Source organism: Mus caroli, chromosome 11, assembly GCF_900094665.2.
Source record: "Mus caroli chromosome 11, CAROLI_EIJ_v1.1, whole genome shotgun sequence".
Classification (NCBI taxonomy): domain Eukaryota; kingdom Metazoa; phylum Chordata; class Mammalia; order Rodentia; family Muridae; genus Mus; species Mus caroli.
The window spans coordinates 30,792,933-30,812,894 of NC_034580.1; the positions used below are offsets into that span (position 1 = coordinate 30,792,933).

Sequence of the window (19,962 nt, forward strand, 5' to 3'; positions counted from 1 at the left end):
AAGCACACACCACTGAGCCATCCCCTCCCTCTTTCACATGTATTCTGGGGATTGATTTCAAGTCCCTGGGCCTGCAAGGCAAGGGAACCATCTCTCCAGTCCATCATGCATTTCCCACACCCTTCTGTCCGATGCCAGTGATGCTGGTCTCCAGATCACTGGCTGACAGAGCTATACCGGGAAACTGAACAGCTCTGGCTGGCTTGGTTAGTCAGCTGTCTGCCTGATTGGTTCAGACTAGAGTATCTTTGCATCATGGCCTCCCAAAAGCTAGAGAAAAAGACCAAGCTCTGTGAGCCACTTAGTAACCTCCGTTAGTCTTTATGTGACAGCTGTTACAAGAGGGTTGCAACATTGCTGCCTCTCTCCTTTCCTTCCATCTTCTTTGCAGCTCAAGGCGTTTCCTCAGAGCAAACACTAATTCTGTGTCTACTTTCATTAGCTCCAGCCTGTGCTTAGGGCGGGTGATCCAGGCCAACTGTGTTCCGTCTGCCTTCAGAGCTCCACGTCACTGACCACAGTGTTACCACTTCTCGGCTGTGTGGCTTTGTGGCAGCTTACTCAGCTCACTCGACCCCATATGACCCATAGGAAGCCATGTTTTTATTTATAAGTGAGGGTCATTGCAGGAGTCACACCCCAAGGATGTCACACGTGTGAGATGGGGCCTCGTAACATCGGCCGATAGCAGGTGCACAATATTCTTTTCTGAAGTTGCAGGTAAGTTAAATCTAGCTACCTTAGCTTGCCATACCAGGTCTTCCTTCCGTCCATTTACGTGGCACTCATGAGTCCCCTCAATGGCACTTGTGCTGGTTGGTTGTAGCTGTCAATTAGACACAATCTAGAGGCACCTGGGAAGTCGGATTCTCAGTGAAGGATTGTTCAGATGAGGGTGTCTTAAGGGCATATCTAAGGGGGGGTTGTCTTAATTACTCTGTTGGATGTTGGAAGACCCACTGTGGGTGGAGTCATTCCCTAGCACTGCATCCTATGCTGTATAAGAACAGGAAAGGAGGATGAACAGTAGGCATTCATTCTCCCTCTGCTCTTGAATCTAGATTTATTGTCAAGAACCTGCCCTAACTTCCACCCCTGATGGACTGTAACCTGGTTTTGAAAGCAAAATGGACACATTGTCCCTTAAAGTTATTTTTTGCCAGGTTATTCTATCAGAGCAATGAATGAGAAACTAGGACAGTGCTCTCTGTTGCAACCATGGCACTGCTCAGACACTGTTCTATTTTTAACACTATACTTCTCTGCTGCCAAACTCCTATCCAATCTTCAAAGCCCAACATCAATATTGCCTCTTCCACTCAACCATTACAAGCCTCACATCTGAGGATAATTCTGTTCTAGGAGACTCTTGTGTAGCGCCGACTCACGTCGCTTCGCTCGCATTAATAAAACTTCCTTCACCACAGGAAATGTTAGTCTCCTGATCCATGCACTTGAGCATCTTGTCTTTACGGAGTGCACCACTGTCTGACAGAACTTTCTACAGTTCGAGGGGTAGCCAGTCCAGTATAATTGCCACTCACCATGTGTAGCTATTGAGGACTGAAGATGTGGCCAGCGTAGCCAAAGGGATGAATTAGAGATTTTATTTCATTTGAGTTAACTTAAGTAGCCACCACATGTGGTCAGTGCATAGTGTATTGGACAGTGCAGAGGGTTGTTGATCAAAGAGTCCAAAGGAATGAATGGAAAATAACAGTTGTAACAAGCACCATGTGGGGAGGCCTAGCTGCCAGAAGGCATCCTGGGTTTGATTTGATGTGGTAGGAGTGCTGGTTGGGGAGAACTTTCCTGAGGTAGTGATGCGGGTATTAAAAACATTGTGTAAAGGCTTAAGGGTATACACACAGAGCACATGCAAATGGCCTGTGGTAGAATGGAGCATGGCTTATGAATCGACGGACCTCCAAGTCAGTCCAGAGGCAACACCACTCCTCGGTGCCTTCTCTGCTCTTTGAACCTTCTAAAGCCTTTCCCATTCCACTGTGCAGTAGGCAGGCTTGGGGCAGGTCCATGCTGAAGCGTCACTTCTTTACAAAATACTTGGCTGAAGAATGAGACACAGTAACATCGCTTCCTTCCATCCCCAGTAAGGGATCATGGCTGTTTTGTTTTAAGCATTCTTTACCCTGTGGCTCAGCTTGTAATCTTCCCTTTTTTGTAGCTCAGCTTGTAATCTTCACTTTCTTTCTGACTGTGGGTGATATTCTGGATTTATTCTGAAGGAGCTGTGCCCTCAGGTAGGTGCCAGGTCCACCTTCCAGACCATGTTCCATTCACGGGTTCATTTGTTCAGTAAACTTGTATAATGCTTTTAGCACGCAGAAGGTTTGGGGGGGCATGGTTGTACCTCAGAGAAAAAAAAAGTATACTGCCCTGCCCCTGGAGGTGTGTTGTGTTGCTTGTGTAGCTGCTGTGTGACATGTGTGTCAATAGGTGGCAGAAAGAAGTGAGGCTATGTCTGTGCTCTGCTTTGACTTATGAACATCTGAATGAATAGTAACCTAACACTTCCTGGAAAAAAAAGAAAGGAAAGCAAGCCTGAGATGACCATCAGTCCAGCTCCAGGGGGCCCAGACAGGGAGTTAACTTGAGACCACCACTAGTCTGGCACTAGGCATAGCTTGCTCCAAAATGGGGAGCAAGCCAGAGACTAGAAGAATCCTGCCTGAGACTACAGGTCCCAGTAGGAGTGAGCCTGAAACAGACAACCATCACAGGGGGCCACTTGGGCAGCTGGGTGAGGAGCAAGCCTGAGACAACCACCAGACAGGCGCCATGGGGCTCAAACATGGAGCTAGCCTGAGATGACTAGTCCCCATGCTTCAAATGAAGGCCTGGGGGCGTGTGTAGACCATGTCTGATATGACCCCTGCCAGGCACCATAATACACAAGCAGATCATAGCACTCCTGAGACCACACCTGAGACAATCCCAAGCATTCAGAGACCCTGGGTACCACTGAGCGGAGCAAGTAAGTTGTTGAGAAACAGAAGGATGTGGCACAATGAAGGGAGGCAGAACTGGAGTGGTGAGGAACAGCCTGATTCAAGTAGCTGATACCACCAGAACCATGGTGGAGTCCTGGCCTGTGCTGCCACTGGGCGTCACTTCTGGCATCATGGACCTGCAACAGCAGGGGTCTGTTACCACCAATGGCCAGGTGAACATCACTGGTTTAGGCTGCCCCCCAGGGACACAAAGCTGGCACCACCCATCACCTTGGCATCCTGGGAGAGCTGGACCTGAAGGAATGGGAACAGGAGAGCTGACGTCGTCCCTAGCCAGCAATAGTGCTTGGGAGTGCAGAGCCCCACACACTGCAGGAGTTTCCAGTGAGCTGGCTTGAGGGCATGAGTATGGGAGAGCCAGTCCTGCCTCTTGTCTGCTGTGTGGTGGTGGTGGTAGGCAGGGAGAGATCCCCTTTCCTGCCTCTTGCCTTCACCATTAGTGGCCGGCAGGAGAGCTAGTCTGGCCCCTCACCTGCTGCAAGCAGATCCTGCACCTCACCTGGGCAGCACAGTAGAGCTGGCCCTGATGACAGGGGCATCTGCTAAGCGATGGAATTACAAGGGGCAGACCTCCCCCAGACCCCCATGCCTTGCCATCCATGGCAGGCAGAAGAGCTGACCCTGGGGTCCTGAGGTCGAGGAGAGTGGGAGAACTGGCCATGTCCCTCAGTAGATGCAACTTGAGGGAGCGGGCTCTGCACCTCACCTGGGCATCAGGGTAGAACTGTCCCTGCATTCAGGGTGGGGGATGGGGGTTGCTGGTGAACCTGCCCCAAGGGCATGAGAATAGGAAAGCCAGTAGGCTAACCATCTCAGATACCTCTCAGACCAAGATCGGGGGCTTTGAATTGGCCCAACCCAACTTGTACCCCACCAACGAACCTCTGCCTCCAGAGGCATGAAGGGTGGGTTCTACCCATCCAAGACTGCAGAGTTTCCATGACACAGAGCAACAACAGGATGTCTGAGAGGAGCCCTGGTGAGGATGGAGTAGCAGAAGCCTGAGGCCTCTTAGGAAACTAACAAGCCATTGCAATGAACAGTTAGCACCAAAATGTGTGGACAAAAGGGCATACTGTGGGACATACTGTTTCACAAGCTTCCACAAGGAGATTTTATTTTTCCTTGGTTCTCTGCTGGGAGAAGGTTGCCGGGGTGGAGGGTGGGTATGAGGGGATGGGAAGATGAGTGGGATCGGGTGCATGATGTGAAACTTGCAAAGAACAAATGAAAAGGGTTTGTTTGTTTGTTTGGGTTTTTTTTTTTGGTTTGTTTGTTTTTGCTTTTTTTGCATTCCTCAGAGATCTACAGTCTTTTCATAAAAAGAAACAGAAATTTTCTTGTTTACAAAGAGCTTGTCCCTATACCAGTTCCCCTTATACCCTGGGCTCACAAAAAAAAAAAAAAAAAAAACCAAAAAAAAAAACAACAACTACTCAAAGTCTTGTCCAAATGAGTTGTCATTAAAGAATGAAAGCCAGATGTTATTTTAGTGAAGAATAACTATGTGGCCATGCTGCAGACTGAACCTGGGGTCTCCATGGATAGTTTCCACGTGCGTTGGTAGCTGGACTTCCAGGTGATGGTGGCGGCTCAAATTCTTAGTCTTTTTATCTGCAACACAACATACATACATAGAAGGTTAAGAAGCTACTAATGACCAAGCCATGACCCTTGCCACAGCAGGACTCAGTCATACAAGTAAGTCACACTTAGACCTTCTCGGTGACCTGCCGTGGCCTTGGAGTTCAGGCTAGAGAGCCCAGACCATGTGACAGAAGGCGAGAAAAGGACAGGTTCAGACCAAAGCTGCCTCCAGCTCCTCAGTGAGAGATCTGCTTTTGTTGGGAGCCCTCCCACCCTCTCAGTAGCATACTTCAGATAACCATCTACGAATTAAAGATGAAATCCGGCCTTGGAGTGAAGAGTGGCCCTTTGGGGGTTAGCGTTACAGCCTTCTCTACCCCACGGCTGATTCAATGGCCAGCTTTCAGGCCAAAGGAAGTGTTTTCTATAATTGGCTAAATCTCTGTCGGAAGGCTGCTGAGCCTGCTACTGCTTCAGTCATAACACTGCTCATCTGTCAGATTTTTCTCAAGCTTTGAAACTTTTGGATACAATCTATTGTCCACTGACTTTTGGGATGAGGTTTTCTGGTATCAGATGTTCCTTAGAGGGCTGGCTTTCCAGTTCTCATGCCAGTAGAACTGGCCCCTTGATGTAGGGGTTGCAGGTGAGCTAGCCCTAAAGACATGAGGGCAGGACAGCCAGTCTTGCCTCTTGTCTGCTGCGAGTGGCACTTCCAGGGAGAGGACCCTCCCCCCCCCCAAATCCATCCCTTGCCGTCCATGGCAGGCAGAAGAGCTGGCCCTGGGATCCTGAGAGTGAGGAGAGTGGGAGAATTCGCCATGTTCCTCACTAGATGCATCTTGGGGAAATGGGCTCTGCACCTCACCTGGGCAGCTGGGTAGAGCTGCCCCTGCTTGTGGGGTGGGGATGAGAAGGAAGAAGTGGTGGAATGGAACTCAGAGGCAGGGGGGGGGGCAGGCAGAGATGAACCCAGTGGACAGAGGCTGCAGCATCACCCTGGAGATGGGTGACTCTCCAGGGTGAGTAAGGCAGGTTTGCACAGGTGTCCTACCCCAGGCTGAGGTCCTGGCTCATGGGCCAAGCCAGAAAAGGCTAGCCATGAAGTCCTGTGGGAACAGCCCAGCCAAGGAGCTAGTTCCAAGCACCTGAAGTGCCTCTAGGGCAGTGGCTCTCAGCCTTTCTGATGCTGTGGTCCTTAAGTCGTTTCTCCTGAGATGACCTCCAACCAAAAAACTATTTAGCTGCTACTTTGTAACTGTAATCTTTCTACTGCTATGGATTATGTAAATATTTTCTTTGGAGATAGAGGTTTGCCAAAGGGGCCCCGACCCACAGGTTGAGAGAACCACTGCTCTAAGGCCAGGCTTAAGCCTACCTGTGAGGAAACTCTCTGAGGTTTCTTCCTGTGTAAACTAAAAACAATAGTAGTTTGTAGTTCCTCTCTCCCTCATTTTGATCAGATTTTATAAGCAAACTATATTATTTAAAAGTCCTGAAAGAAAATAGGTAAAAATACTACCCACCAAAATTAACCTAAGCCAAAATCTATACAAGGCAACAAACTTGTATACAGAGTAAGCATTCAGGATAAAAGCTACAGGGATTTACATCAAATTTTACACTCTTAGTATCAAATGTATTTTATGTATTTATTCATCACACACACACACAAAAAAAATCCATGATGGATTTGAACTAGATACCAGCTAGAACTAGAGCAACAATTAAGTTTCATCTCCATGTTCCTAACTCAGGTCCATCACCTGCATCTGTCCCCTCCTCATAATCCCCCTGTGCTCAGCTGTCTCCTCATGTTATAGTGAACTCGCCTGTACAGTCGTTTAATCAGCCCTTCTCAACCTATGGGTCACAATCATGGGAAGACACAGATATTTACATTATAATTCATAACAGTAGCAAAATTATAGTTATGAGGCAGCACGAAAATAGTTTCATGGTTGGGGGTGTCACCAAACATGAGGAACTGTATTAACGGGTCATAACATTATGAAGCTTGAGTACTAGTGTTTTGTACACACACACACACACACAGACACACACACACACAGAGACTGGCTAGATTCCACACTTAAGAGAGAACATACAACATATATTTTGTTTCCTTTCTCTGATTATATGATTCCATGTCTCTCCGTTTTAAAAGTGAAATAGATTAATGATTATAACGCCTTTAAGACCAGTACTCAACAAATATGGCTATTAATATTTAAACATGAGAGATCAAGAAAAGACATTTTCTTGTTCATGAGTGTGAACCTGGGAGTTCTTAAATACAAGAACTGTGGTGTCTGTAGCGTTCATCAATTCATATTCGTTCAAGCTTCTCTCCCTTGCTCACGTGCCATCGGTGGACAGAGATGAAGGAGAGCTGCAAACTGCAGCCTGGGAGACAAACCCAGCATGCTGTGTGCTGTTTAAATAAAGTTTTATTCAAACTCAGGCATGCATATTTACATATCGCCTATAACTGCTTTCATGCTTCATGGGCAGAGCCGAGTAGTCATGGCTGACAGCACGGAGCCTGCAAAGCCTAAAGTGGTTACTGCCTGGCTGTCTTTACAGAAATTTTTGCTGGTAATAGCAATAAAGTTTTTAAAAAATGATCACATACTGAGAGCCGAGAGAAGAGTCTGGTGACCATTTTACACACGGTGTCCTTTCAACCAAGACCTAACTAATGCACAGAAGTGAATGAATTGGGAGAGAAGAATATTCCAGACATAGGAACATTTGTAAACTCAGAGAAAATGATAAGGCAGAATAAGTTCACGTGCTAAGTGGGGTTCGCCAGGACTGAGAGCAGAGGACATGTGGTATAGAACTTGCAGATTTTAGGGTTTGTGGGAGCTGCTGAAGGATTTTCACTAGGAAAAGAACATAAGGAGGTTTAAATTGCAGGGGGCTGTCTACAATTGAAAGTATAACTTTACAAACTGAGTGAGAGGCTGGGGAGTGGGACCAGAGGTGAGGAGACCAGAGGAACCCATTTGCACAATGCAGAAGCAGCCAGGACTAGGCATAGCAGCAGAATGAGGAGAAAGGCCTGGTTTCAAGTCAAGGCATGAGGCTGACCTCCAAGCACCTACCAATGGGGCACATGGGAATAACACAGAACAGAGTAGAGCCTTCTGCTGACATGGAAGAACAGATTCAAGATAGAGGAAGTGACCATGTCCATCTGGATGTGGGGTGGGATATCCAAAAGGAAAAGCCCTGGCCACACATGTCCCTCATTCCACAACTTTAATACCACAGGGACTCCTTATTAAATATTGGGTGATACACAGGCCTCTTATTCCCACTCCATCCCTTCTATAGAAATTGGCTCCCTTCCCCTATTGGGCTCCATTGCTCCTCTGTGATGTCATGAACCCCTTTCCAGTTTGCAGACCAGCCAGGTTGTCCCCACTTCCTCCTTTGAGGTTCCTAGACTCTCTTTTGCTTCGTACCCCTAATCTCTTTCAGGCTCTTCAGTGGCCTTTTATAACCACTGCCTTCCGGAGCACCTTCCTTGTGCCCAGTCATTGGGTACCACTGTCTCTGCCATGACTGAGGAACAAACTTCATACTTTTGTCTTCTCCCTTTTGAAGGAGGCTCAACATATTGGCTCTTGCTAGGAGTTTGTGCTTTTTCCTTTTAAGTGATGAGGAGACAGAATTTACTCAGTTGCACCAAGTGGCACATGGTAGATTCTGTGTCCATGGCTTAGTTCTCTTGACACTGGCTTGACAAGGCCTTCACCTGTTCTGCACGTTTTGCTTCACTTCTTGTTCACTTACTCTTATTTTATTGTCAGAGAGAAAGAGAGAGAGAGAGAGATAGTGTGTGTGTGTGTGTGTGTGTGTGTGTGTGTGTGTGTGTGTCTATGTAGCCAGTGAAGCAGGGGAGTAGGTCAGAGGGTGCAGGGCTGGATCTGTAGTTGCAATGGGTAGGAAAGGAATGTTTCTGGGAGAAAGGGAAATTTGAACAGATTTCTGAATAACATAAAAGATGTCACCTATTATAATACAAGAAGGATTGTTGTTGGCCTGAAAGAGAAAGTAGGGAAGATACCCAGGGAAGGATGCAAAGAGGCATGGTTTATGAGAAGGTGTGGGCATGATGAGATGAACTGTGGGGAAATCTGGGTTGGGAGATGGGAAGAACACGTGGAGATGCTTGGTAAGAATTTTGATCCTTATTCTGCGTGAACTGAGTGTCACTGGGGATTTCGAACAAAGTAATGATGTAACATGGGGACAGTTGCTGTAGCAACTAGTGGGAAATGGGATGAAGGAGATAAGAATAGAAGAGAAAGTCCTAAGGCAGCTTTCACCTCTACATCCCCTTTCTCTCCTGTGGTGAGATAGGTCAGCTCTTCCTTCTACCCAAGCATCCCCCAAGCCTCAGAGGCTTATGAAGTATGTGTTCTTTTCCCTCATATTTGGGTCATGGTTTGGGTGAAGAAAACATGGCCCCGAGGGCTGGCTGATTGGAGTTAATAGCAGCCCAGATGAAACACAGTGAGTAATAAACCAAGGGTATGGTTAGGAAAGTAGATTCTCATAACATAGAGGATAGATATCTGCCCAGTTCTTGTGCTGTTTGAGGCTTGTTGTAAAGAATAAAGTGTGTGTGTGTGTGTGTGTGTGTGTGTGTGTGTGTGTGTGTGTGTGTGTGTGTTTTAATCTGGTGACTGAATGATCAAAGGGAGGGTAGAAACCCTGGATTTCAATTAAAAATTTCTACAACAGTCAGGCAACAGGATAGATGCCTTTAAGACTGAGGGCAAGCAGGCAAAAAGCAAAAATTCCTCGTTCTATGTCCTTTTATGTGAACTACTGGGAGGTGTGGCCTAGATTTAGGATGAGTCTTGCCATCTCACATGATCCAGTGAAGAACATTCAAAGGCAAATCTAGATCTTCAGGTTTTAATTGATACCATATGGAGTAAAGTTAGCAATCAAAGTTGGCCATCACATTCCTGGTCTCTTTAGGGCATGTCAGGCCTATACTGTGTGTATAATTATCAACATCATTTGACTATATCTTGGTCCCCATCATCCTCTGAGCCTGGAAGGCCCTACCCTTTTTTCTTTTCCTGTCCTTCAACGATTGGTTCCTTCTTATGTCCCCTCACCTCCAGATAGCCCCTCCCTCTTTCTTTACTTTTACAGTACAAGCCATTGCCCAATTTTATAACTTGACTTGTAATTCATATTTCTTGATCTTACCATTCAGGGTTACAAGTACTTCAAACCCCCCCCTCCTCCTCCAGTCCTCAGACATCCTCCATCTTTCCCTCTCATATAACAAGGGTATTGTTTCTAGAACATTACCTCTTGATGTTTCTGACCTCATGCTTCTACACGCCTCCATTCTCTATTCCTTGGTTCATTCCTCCTTTCCTTTCCAGATGTTAGTCAGAGATTCCTCCTCTATGAAGTCATACGTGTTAGGCTGGTACCCCTGCTCGTCCCCTGCACAAGCTGGGAAACTTCATCTGCCCTCCTTCCCCCAACTCCACCCATGCAGAAAAAAAAAAATTCCCCACCCACTTGGAGAAAACTCCGAGCTAACACGTCATCACTCCTCACCCCTATGCTTCTGGCAACCCACTGGTGAGTGCCCACCCAGGGACTCAGATTTTGATTGTGTCTGAGAACCATCCCAGTTCCTAGCTCGCACATCATCACTCCTTGCCTAAGCTCTATAAAACCCCCTTGGTCTACCCTGGATGTGTGACTTCAATGACCTCTATCTGTGAGATCAGTGAGCCTACTCGAGAGCTGCCTCTTAATAAACCTGCTTTTATTTACTTTTAATCTGCTCTAATCTGGCCTATATCTGCATCACTGAGGGAGAGAGAGAAAATGCCTAGCAATAAGCAGGAGTGCCCAGTCCTTTTGGACAATAGGAAGTTGTCACCTCCATTATTGGGTCACATCCATACCTAGCTGGGTTGATGGGTCCTGTGTGCCACAGATTGGACATGGCAGTGTAACTTCCTTGTCCCAGCTCTCTGGATCTCCTTCTTGGCACAGGTCACATCTGCTCTCCATCTTCAGCAGATCTATTTGCCTTTCTAACCAAACTGCAAGTCCCTTTAGAAAGCGATATTGCTGGATTTGGTGTCTCAGAGCACAACACTGAATAGGTTCTCAATCAACACGGCTTCTTATTTAGTATGCAATTGAATGATTTGAGATTTTCTGTTTCAATGGGAATATAGGTTTTGCCATCACCCTCTTTTACTTACTGCACTGTTTGATGGATGAAAAGTAGGAGCTTGATAAACTTCCAGTAAAGTGAGTTGCACAGTGTCTTAGTCCATGTGGACCAATGCAACACAATGCCATGGTCTTGAGTGACTTACAAACAAGAGGAAGTTTTTTCTCATCATTCTGAGGGACAGGCAGCAGATGAGTTCACTGGCAAGTGACATCCAGCTATGTCGTTAAGTAGTGGAAGGGCAGGTAGTGCTTGCGGTCTATTTTCATAAGGTCACAAATGCCATTCCCAAGCACTCCACCATCATGGAGAACCATCTGTCAGAGACCTCTCCTTCTGATAACCTCCCATTTGGAAGTTAGGATTTCAGGATGTGAATTTGGAGGGACAAGGACATTCACATGATAGAGAATGGAAAACACAAGAGGCAGCTAAGGTGACCAGTGAATAGGGCTGCCAGTTGGACTATATATATATATATATATATATATATATATAGAGAGAGAGAGAGAGAGAGAGAGAGAGAGAGAGATAGATAGATAGATAGATAGATAGATAGATAGATAGATAGATAGATAGATATGCGCATGCCTTGAGAGCCCTTTACTTCTGTCTATAAACTGAAAATATGTCATTTAAGTGAGGCAGCCAGCTGTGCCCATTGTACACCAGATTTACATCTGGGGATGGTGCTAGGTTCTTTTCTTGACAGCATTGATTTTGATGGTGGTGGTGGTGGTGGTGGTGGTAGTGTGTGTGTAAAGGAGAGCGGGAAAGACAGTGGTCCTGAGGCCAACACACCTGGAATCTGTTTATGAGGATCACTGTTGCAGGCCACAGCTTGGGCCATTCATTTATTTTTCACTAAGTGAACATCTGGGATTCAGTTTGGGACGCCAACAAGTTTGGATGGGAACTTGCAGCCTTGGTTGGGATGTGGAACTGCTCACCAGAGATGGGGGTGAGCGGGGTGAGCAGGATGAGCAGAGCTCTCAAACTGTTCAAATGCAATAGCCAGGGCTTGAGAAGTCTATCCCATGCTGGAAAAACACTCAGAAGGGCGAATAATCTAAGGAAGACCCGATTGCATCAAAGTAATAATACAATCAGAAAAGTCCCCCTTTCTCTTTCTTGCCCTGTTCCCTTCCCATCCAATACTTCTAATAATATCCAGGTATTTCCCTTTTCTAGGAATAAAATAATAAGAAATTCTTGGACGTGGACCAGGGAGGAAATGCTGCGAGAAAGTAAAACTCTAATTAGTTATAGATGAGATTTGGTCACAGATAATTACTTTGCATTCTTGGGCTCGTGCCTTAGAGGGCTTAAGATCTTTATTTTCCCCTGTTGCTAGGTTTGTAGATATCTCTCTAAATGCCTGGCTAAACACAGAGCCTTACACCATAATTAACAGATCTTCTGTGGCGAGAGTGTTTAGAACAGAAATGAAGGAGGAGTTTGTCATTCACAAGCTGGGAGGGTTGGAATCTTTGGCTGTCAGGACTTTACCCAGCACCCCACCCCCTCTTCTTACTTTGAACTTACTCAGAACAAAAAGAAAAGGCCAGTGGGTTCAAATAGGAGCATTTGAAGCAGTGCACTTGGAGAAATTTTGTGCTGAGTTGCACCTGCCCTCTCTGACATCAGCCAACTGTAGTATTTCTCTTTCAATTTACATCTGTCAGTTCCCTACCTGTGTGGGTTGAAGGGGTTTGAGGCTCCAAGAAAAGGCTAAGAGTAACCCAGAGAGAATTTGGAATCTGTGGTGGCCCATACACATGTCATCATGTGTAGAACCAACTTTCTTGACTTGTTTGAGGGATTTTTAAGTAGAAAAAAATAACCCTCATAACTGCCCAAAGTGTTTTCTTCCTACTTTCTAGTAGAAATGACTTGACATTAACCATGGGCTGTTTGTGTCATGCTTAATGTCTCAACAAAACAAGCCTCTGCAGAACAGGGTTAAGGTCCAAGGAATTCCTGGTCTCCCTTCCCTGTCCCCAGTGTACACACAGACACACTCACACAGACACACACACATATACTCACACAAACACAGACATACATACACTCACACAGACACATATATACTCACACAGACTCACACATACACTCACACAAACACAGACACGCAGACACTGACACAGACACACACAGAAGTACACACACAGACACACACACACACTTGAGTGTTAGGCCTTTTCTGCATCTCTGACTGTGTTGTTCTCCCTGAGAATGTCTTAAGCGGTACAGAAGCCTGACACCACCATCTCTCTTCAGATGTTTCCTCTTTGCCCCACCTAGCTACACAGCTCAAAAGGCATAGCCTCATTGCCAGTCTCTCACTGTGGTGTCACCAGCATGCAGTCAAGTGTTTTAGTCACTTGGTGATTGTGCCCCTCTGGGATCTTGGTTGACAGAGCCTTGAGGGTTTTCACAGTGAGGAGTGGAAAAGCCAGTGCAAAGGTGCTTGGGCAGTATTGTGCCACAGTCTGTAGCGGTGACATGGGTATTCTTTATGTGTGTCAAGCACCTAAAAAAAAAGTTCCTGCATCTTCTATATCATCAGCTTACTGTCTTCTGGGTCATTCTTATTCACATGTGAAAGTGTCACAGCTTTCACCATTTAAAAAAAAAACAACTTAAAGTAGCAGAACTCCTTTCTTGATTCTAATATATCACCTCTTCACAGCCATTCTTCATTTCCCATACAGAAAATGTCTTAATGTTATTTCTTTTCTTTATTTTCTTCTCCTCCTCTTTCCTTGAACCATCCCAGCTAACAGCACATGCCCATCTCTGGACCAAGCTTTGATCTCACATCTCCAGTGAGCATCTCACTGCTAAGTTCAGTATTCTGCTCTCTGTCTCTGGATCTCCCCTTTCTGTCCTTCCCCCTTTGTCCCCACAGCTCTACTTGTTTTCCTCCTACCACACAGGCGTTCCTCGTCATTCAGTCTCAGGAATGTCCAGACTCCAGCCTTCTTATCACCCTCTACCACGAAGACCAAATCCACAATCGTGACCTTTAACGCCACTGGATACAAACTCAGATCTGCATGGGTGGTTATCTATGTAGCATCTCTATGTAGACAAACCCAGGCAGATACAACTTAGCTCATTTGAGTCTGCCCCCTGCCCTCCACCTTCCTCTCCTCACCATCTTCCCTTTGTTGGGTACAAGAAATCCCAAAGTATCTAGAATGTACAAGCTTCTTCCCTCTTCTCATGCCTCGCCTCCTCTCCATAGGTGTATCTCGTCTTCCTCCGTCTTTAGGTAATTTCATGGACTTGGCCATTTAATATCTCCACAGCTACCACCCTAGGAGCAGGGCAAAGAGCATCCCACACTGAGAGGAGCGGCCTGTGCAGCACTGTGAGACAAGACAAGCTGCACTTGGAAGTTTCTCAGAGGGAATTCAGAGAGCATGCTTGAGCCTACGGAGCTGCAGAGTGTTTGGCCCCATTACGACATGTAGGATACAGAAGTCGCTGGGAAGATCTGAGGGCCGTGATGAAGTGAAATGACTGCCTAGACTTGATGTCCCTGGCTCTGTGTGTGTGCCTGTGTGTGCGTGTCTGTGCGTATGGTGGCTTGTATACACTTGACCCATAGGGGGTGGTACTGTTAGGAGGTGTAGCCTTGCTGGGGGACCATGAGGGTGGGCTTTGGAGGTCTCCTCCTATGCTCAGGTTCTACCCATTACAGAAAAGAGCTTCCCCTGTCTGCCTGCAGATGCCAGTCTCTCCTGGCTGCCTTCAGATCCAGATGCAGAACTCTCAGCTCCTTCTCCAGCACCGTGTCTGCCTGCATGCTGCCATGCTTCCTGCTGTGATGATGATGCACATGTGTGTTTTCATGATAATGTATGTGTGTTCTTTCCTATGTTTTTCTGGAGTCTGAGCCTTTAACTACTAATTTCCATGGAATTCCACATAGGGCCTCCAGGGAGCCCACTCTTTATTTCTCTTTCTTTAAAAACGTGTATGAATATGTGTATGTGGTACAGGTGTAGATGTATGTGGTGTGTGCGCGCATGCGTGCAGTGTGCTTTGTTGTGTTGGTTAGGCAGTTGTTTGGTGTTTTTGAGACAGAGTTTCTCTGTGTAGCGTCCTGGAACTCATTCTGTATCAGGCTGGCCTTAAACTCAGTGGTCCACCTGCCTCTGCCCTTGGCATTAAAAGCGTACACCACCACTGCCAAGCTGTTGGTTTCATTGTTCAGGGACAGGGTCTTTCCATCTAGCTTGCTCTTCAGTTACGCTGGCTGACTACTAAGTCCTTAAGATCTGCTTCTCTCTGTAACCCCAGTGTAGAGTCACAGGCATAAGCCACCATGCTTGGCTTGCTTACATAGGGACTGGGGAACAGAATTCAGGTCTCTATGCTTGTGCAGCATTTTACCCACTGATCCTTCTCCCACGGTGCTCACGACTTTGGTCATTTATAAAGCAGCCTGCTGATTCCAGCTTCTGTTTCATCTGCATTGTTCTGAGCAAAGGTGACTTAGACCTGAGAGGCAGCAGTGCTGTAGCCAAAGCTTCCTGGTGCCCATCTCATTCTCTGAGAGCCCAAAGGTCTCCGGTGCAGCTATGTAGATGGGAACCATGCCCCCTCTTTTCCTCCCCAAATCCAAGTCTTTTGGATGCAGTGATAGTTGAGCACATGGCGGCAGCAGGGGCTACAGTCAGAGGCAAGTAGTCTGCAGCCATTGATGTGCTCAGCATTTCCCTAACAGCCGTGAAATTGGAGGAAAATTGGTCCAATATGAGGTGCAGGAAAGTCCAAGGGAGTTATTGTTGGGGAGGGGGGCTTGGTGCTTAATTTCTCTTTAAGTTAATCTGTGTAAGGAAAGATCTCAAAAAAGCCCCAGAGTTCTTCAGACCTTAACACAGGACACCCACTCGGGTACCCAAAACTGCCAGTAAGAGCTGAGAACACACAGGGCTGTTCTGAATGGAAAACTCATCAGGTCTGAGAGAAACAAGGATACAGTTTCCTAAAAGATGCTCCAGCCTGAGAGACCCTCAGCGTCTTCTGAAACATGAGAGCAAGACTGTGAACAGGCATGGCCAGGGTCAGTTTCTTAGTCTGCTCTCTGACTCAGTTTCTCCAACTCTAGCACAGGCAGATGGATCTTGTTATTGGTTCCCTTTGGGGGTTATCGAGGAGCCTCCTGTGACCCAAGCAGCAAAGTCATGACAGCAGCATGACAGAGGGTCCAAAAGCTTAAGCCTCATGTGTAAAGTATGGGGCTCTACCTAAGCTCTCTTGTGCCTCAATGTCAAAAGTTGCTCAAAAGACTAAGTATAAAGTATCTATCTAGCATATATCTGTGTGTAGTAAGCACTCTGCATTAACATTTTTTAAAAAAGAAAGAAAACAGGAAGGGATGAATGAATGAGTTAACAAAGGAAAAAAGACAAAGCAACGTTGGTTATTAGGAAGAGTCCCTACCGGGTATCCAAAATTTCCAGTATATTCCCAGCTTCCTTTGGGTCATGTGACTAGTGAAGGCCAATAGGATGGCAGCAGCAGTTTTGTGAGTCACTATAGGGTCAGAGGGTTGTGAGATGCCATGGTCCCTCCTGCCTTCAGTCCCTCCCCCCACCCACTCCTACCTTCTTCCCTCTCTTGACACGGCAACTTCGGTGACCATGTTTTCCCCTGTGGTGTCACAGAAGAGGAAAGGCATTCTTGTGAGTGCAGAGTGTTAAATGTTAGCCCAGGGAGACTGTGGGGCTCATTTGTTACTGCCTTGCTGACTGATACAGTCGTCTGTGATGGAAAAATCAATCCGTATCTTTGAGCTCTTAATGATAATAACAGTAGCTGTAACTGCTACCGTTTATTGAACCCTGGAGAGACTCTGCAAAGCTGTTTGCAGAAGCTAAACCATTCAGCCCTCTCAGGTATCCTGCTAGAGACATGGTTTGCTATTACATAATAATTGTATTCTTAAAATAATCTCTTTTAAAATAGTTTTTTTAAGTTCTCATAAACAATTTCAGTGTCGGAAAGACTGCTCAGGGGCAGGGAATTCAGTCTACAACAGAGTTAATTTTTCTACAGAAATCTCTAAAACAAGGGTTTCTAATTGCTCTTAGGTTACTTGGGAGTTGCAAACTAAAAATAACTAGTCTTAAAATTTGTCAGAAGCCAACCAAAATGTCATTGAGCACATGCTGAGAACTCTGGATGCCAGTGTTTAGATAAGCTACTTCTAAAGGAGGGAAGTCAATTTTGAATTGGCTCATAGTTGCTATTATAAGGAAGATCCTTCATCCGTCACCTAAGCTGTCTACTGCCACCACCATTAAAAAATGAGCCTAAAAGCAAAGAAAAATAGTCACTCAACTGAAGTGACCCTGTGCAGAGAGGCTATTGGCCAACAGAGTGTCAGACCTCAAATGTAGGGTTGTAACCTATTAGAAGTCAGGCTGCTTACTGAATCCATCTGATAAGGGCAGTTTACATCCTGCATGTAGCAGGATAGTAGACTGGATTTGCTGTGTTTGACAGGTGTCAAGTCATCTATGCGGTGGCAGGCAGCTGATGGAAGTTGCCTCTAATCTGATCTTCCCAAAGTTTTATCTTACTTACCACTCACAGTGATGTATGTGAATTTGGGGGGACGAGGGGTGGGTGATGGTCCTTTGCTGCCACTTAAGGCTTCCTAGCTACCATACTCCCCATCTCTCCACTGAGAGCATCTGTCTCGGAGAACAAAGTAGCATTGATGCTTTCTGTGTAGACAGGGGGGAGTTTCTGAAGTATCAGCAGACAGAGAATAAACACAGGCTAAATGTGACTAACCTAAGCAGCCCTGGTGACCTTTTTGGGTCAACACACACTGTCTTGCTCCCTCCAGGGTCTAGCCCAAGACACCTGGACATTCCACAACTCTGTATGTAAAGAAAAGGGCCTGCTGGTGTGTGGGTGGTCCTAGAGGTCCCCAACACAGTCCTTTCCCCAGTGAGGTGAATTGATGAGTCTGTCCCTTTCATATCTTGCACAGCTGAGTCTGGGAGCTGGGGCTCTGGGAGCCTTTTCTTCCCTCATGGTGCTCACCATACCTGTCCAGGGAAGCATCTGCTTCTCCAGACGCCCACAAGTGGCCACTCTTGACTTTTGGTTTGTGCATCAACTGAACACGCCCCTCATAAAGGTCCCTTGTGAGCCTGGTGCTGTGATGTCTGTCTATAGGACACAGACTACGTTAGCCATGTTTCCCAGTCTGGGAAGATGAGACTTACATATTAAGCGTTGAAGTATATTGAAGGGCCTTACTGCCCCATTAGCTACAGGTTTAGTATCAGGCATCTGGCTTTGGGTCCCACATCATCAGGTTGGCTGTTTTGCTATGATAAGTGCCTGATCCTTCTTTAACCACTGTATCTTTTTTCAGGGATGGTAAGAGTGTTGGCCTCTAGACATGTCTATGAATCGAGTGTGTGCAAAGTGTTTCAAATGGAGGTGGACTTGTGTTTTTAGTGTTAGTAGTAGGCTTAAGTGGATGAAATGCATTTGGGAGATCTCAGTGCTACAGAAGTTTTGAACAGTAGCACACTCCCCTTCTGTACCCCGCTCTTCCCTTTTCTCTTCTCCTTGCTCACTGATGGCTAGTGATTTTGACTGATACATTACCCAAGCTTGAGCTCAGAGAGCCACTTTTACTCCCTTCATTGCTGCCAGTCCCTCATCCCATAAAGGCCTTCACTCACAAACCTACTGGTTACACCTGGTTTCTATCTCTGCATTGGTGCTTAATTATTGCAAATGAAGTCCAACTCATAACTCTAGAGCCATCTTAACTGTCCTCCTTAATTTCTGTGTCGCCCCCTTCCAAGTCAGAGAGGACTGCTCTACAGGTGGTCCTCAACTCTACTCCCACCAGAGAGGACTTCTTTAAATTCTAACCAGATGATCGCTTTCTTGATGATACTCTTTCTGTTGCTTATCTTACATAAAGGCTGCTCCCAACTTCCTCACAAAAGCAGTACAAGACTGGCCCCAACACAGCCCATAGACTCTGCCATCTACAGGAATGCATAGACGCTAAGCCTAGGGTGTGGCTTCTGAAGAGACCCACTCATCCTTCCAACTGGAACTCAGACTCTCTTTCTTTGGGACACTGTTAAACTAGGACTACCTAGCTCCCCCTCCTCCATGTCCCTGCCACACCTCTGCTTACAAAACCATGGTGTCATTTTATACTTCACATCTGTCTTCCTCAACCATACATGGTCTTAAAGAAGAGATTGTATCTCATTCGTCTTTTATTTTAAAAGAGCTGGAGAAATGGGAAGGTGGAAGGAGAGTTTAATGGACAGATACATGGATCGGTCTGTGGTTCACTGAAATGGTTCAGTTCAACAGTGGTCAAAGCTTCTGAACATATGTTGCGCACATGACTAAAAGCAAGATGGTCTTCAACGACCCCTTTACAAAGACAAGCTGTGTTTCTTAAAGCTTCACAGTTGAAGTAAAAAAACTATGAGGGCAGCTCAGCAACCAGTAGGCTTTGACCTTGATCCAGAGCAAAGCTCAGAGGTGCTTCTGCTCATAGAAGAAAAGGAGGCACATGCATGGGCCCTCTCCTAGCTTAACGTGGCTTGCCTCCTGCTGACCTTATCTCTGCTGGCCTCACCTAGGTCCATTCGGCTCTATATTCAGCCCACTGTTCATTCTAACTCGAACAGTGGCTAGAGATGGCCACCTCCAGTGCCAGAGTCACATCAAAGCAGGTGGCATCAAAGCATCAAGGCCAACCACCATCTGCAACTTTCAGGAGAACAGCTTGTTTCTCTCTATTCCATACTCAATAACTCGGATAACTGGCCTCCTTGCTTGAAGTTTGACTTTCAAACCAGTCTAGTGCTCCCACAGGAAGCCAAGCAGAAGACCCTTGTCCAATTGTTTCACCAAGGAAAAGAGAATAAGTCTTAGAGTGATCTAGAAATACAACATTACGCTTCTGATATGGAGAATTGGCACGTGAACCAACCAGTCAACAGTGGAAAGGCCCTGGGGCTACTGGGATCAGAGCCCAGCCTGGCCGCCAGGAATCCTCATTCAGGGGTTGAGAAGCAGCCGGCAAAGCACAAT

The 19,962-nt window shown here is 46.3% G+C and overlaps 1 protein-coding gene and 1 non-coding gene across 3 annotated transcripts in view; both read left to right on the plus strand.

The window, feature by feature from the left end:
* The window catches only part of Slit3 (slit guidance ligand 3), a 587,044-nt gene that overhangs the window by 90,268 nt on the left and 476,814 nt on the right, over positions 1 to 19,962 (plus strand). The gene's annotated exons all lie outside the window — the stretch shown is intronic.
* Positions 2,397 to 2,533, plus strand: LOC115032697. The gene has a single exon (XR_003838325.1). It is a non-coding gene; the product is annotated as a small nucleolar RNA SNORA17 (small nucleolar RNA).